Source organism: Heterocephalus glaber, unplaced genomic scaffold (assembly GCF_053883595.1).
Source record: "Heterocephalus glaber isolate CG9 unplaced genomic scaffold, H.glaber_assembly_v1.0 deba00001610, whole genome shotgun sequence".
NCBI classification, from domain to species: domain Eukaryota; kingdom Metazoa; phylum Chordata; class Mammalia; order Rodentia; family Bathyergidae; genus Heterocephalus; species Heterocephalus glaber.
Window position 1 is genome coordinate 8,183,873 of NW_028258381.1, and position 2,883 is coordinate 8,186,755.

Sequence of the window (2,883 nt, forward strand, 5' to 3'; positions counted from 1 at the left end):
TGCAGTGAAACTCCTTTTGTGTGTTGTCTGCCCTGCTGACCACTGACTGATGGCTCCATGTGGCTCAACCTCATGGTCAGGTCCCACCTGAAGCAGTGTAACTCTCCTCTCACACACGCACCAGGGCCTCTCTAGTCCCTGTCCATTCTGCTTGGCCTAAGCCTTTGGCTCTGGCTTCCTCTCTGCTCTCTTTCTGCTCATATGCTCAGCAATCTCATGTCACAGTGACTTCATAAGGTGGATGTACAGACAGTGCCAAAGTGCCAAGCCCATCGCAGACTTCTCGTAAACTCGGCACTAGTCCACTCTCACAGTCTCTGAACTCACCATGCAGAGCATCACCCACCATCTTCCTGCCTAGCCTTGCCCACCCACAGCCTTCCGCACCTTGGCTCTAGTCAAAATCCCTTACTGGAAAAAGAAAAAGGAGGAACATCCAACAGAAGAACTGAAAGAAAAACCTGAATCCTCTGAGAAGGTAAATAAAAAAGACAATAGGGAATAAAATAGAAGAGGCTTAATAGCTAAATAATAGGTGTTCAAGAAAAAGAGACAAGGACATCAGAGGAGGAAAGAAATAAATAATTCAAGAAAAAGTTTTAGAACTGAAAGAATTTACAGAAAGACAGTTACAGCCCTGCCAAGAACCAGGAGTGCCCGTTATCATGACAGATAGAAACACAATCCTGCAATGTGTGTGTTAGCCAGCTTTTTCACTGCGCTCACGAATAACTGAGCAAAGCAACCCCAAGGTGAAAGGTTTGTTTTGGTCATGGTTTCTGTCCATGGTTGACAGGTTCCATTGGTGAATTAGAACCTCACGGCAGAACAGTGTGGTGAGGAAAGCTGCTCGCCTCATGCAGCGAGGAGAGAGAGGACATGCTGACTGGCATCTCCTTCCACTCCTGTTCCATCCAGGCCACAGCACCCACATTTAGGGTGGGCCTGCACCCTGGCTCACATGCTGTCCTCTGGAAACCCCTCACAGACACACTCAGAGGTGTGCTCCACCACTTTCCTAGGCATATGTCAATCCAAGCATGATTAACCATCACAACTTACAGAGTGAATCTATAAAACACAAGATCACATACAAATAAATAGGCACAAAGCCTGCAAAAACTCATACTCCTATTAGAAAAGGGTTTCTAATCAAGGATTCTAAACAGTCAAGCTACGACAGGTGTTGGAGCCGAGTAAAGACATCTTTCAGGCATACGAGACTGCAAGTCTTCTCCCTCTGGCGCAGTGAGGAGCTGAGTGGCCCTGGTCCTGCTCCAGGCAGCCTCTGGAGGGGCTTGGTGGGGTCCCGGGCGGAGAGGCACTGCCTGTTCTTTGTCAGATGATGAAGGTTGCTCCCCTCTTACCTTGGGGATCACACCTAGTTCCAGAGATGACCCTAAAGTGGTAACTTCTCTACAACCCTTGCTAGGAACCGGGCAACCCAAGACTCTCGGGACTGTGATTGTGCTACTGGCCGTGGTTTATTCTCCTGTGGGCACTGTCTGATCTGACCGTGAGAGAAACAAGTCTGTCTTGTGCAGGGGGTGGGATGGGGTGGGAGGTGTCACCAGACCAGGAGGAACTAAACAATGCAAAGGCCAGAGGGGCTGAGACCTCTGCCTCTCTCAAGTCCTAGATTTTGAACAGGCCTGAATCACCACGGTGTGGTGGGATGTGGGCTGGGCAGACCTGGGTTTTATTCCAGCCCCTTGGCAAGGAGCCTGTTTGCCCACATGAAAGCAATGCACCCACATCTCCATCATCAGGACAAAGCACTTCCCTCGCACCCAAATGTGGGAGATCCTGTCACTTCAGAAAGGAACCCAGGCTCAGGAAATCACTGAGGCTCTCACAGAAAGTGGCTGAGCAGAGGTGAACACTGGGCTCTGGAGCCTCCACGTCTGCACCACGTGCCTGCGCTCACCAGCACTTCAGTGGGCCCCACAGGGCCACGAAGGAGCTCACAGCCTTGTCCTCAGCGGGACAGGCAGTGAACAGCGCACAGCCTCACAGAGGCCCGGACCTCACTTCCCACGAATCCGAAGTAGAGGAGCCAATCAGCACCAGACAATGAGCCCACTTGGAATTCACTGCTGCTCTCCTGAGAATGACCTGTGAGAAGCTGGGCACGTGCAGCTAGTGCCTTCCACTGGGTGTGAGTCTTCCTCTACACCAGGGCACCTCCTGATTCCTGTTCCCCGCCGTGTTGTCCCCTGCTCCCTGCTCTGAAGCCCAGCTTGCTGATGCATATTCTTTACCCCATGGCCTGACACATCCTTTTTGAGTGATAAACCACTTTGAAGCTCTGATAAAAAACAGACCTGTCTCCAGATAAATGTTCATATGCACATAAACTTCTGTGCAGAGTTCAGCGGGCTCTTCACTTCCTGAGGAGCATTCACGGCCCCATCCCGACCACATGCCCGGCTTCTCGCTAGACTCTGAAGCTCAAGAAAGGCAGATCCTTAGGAGCTACAGCCAAGGAGCGAGGAGGAATAGTGAGTTTGTAAAAATGTTCTAGGGAGCCAACTTTAAACTTAGGTTGCAGAGCTTTTGAATTTAGCAAAGGCAGCAACACAAATGACCTGAGCTGACAGGGACCGAGGAAGGGCCTTATGAGGACATGCCCATCCACTTTCCCACTGTGTGCCCTGGGCATGGCCCAGGGCCGCTTGGTGGCGGCTACTTCATCATCCAGGCTGCAAAAGGTCTCACTGGAATTGAAGAGGAGGGCATGGACAGAGACCTTCAGCTGGGACATCATAGAGCGAAAGATGGCCACATTTTTGCACAAAGAAACAAATCTTCAGAACAGGGACCAGCGCACCTCACCCAGGCCACTGCCCACACAGAAACAAGAGCGAATGAAAATTCCACAGC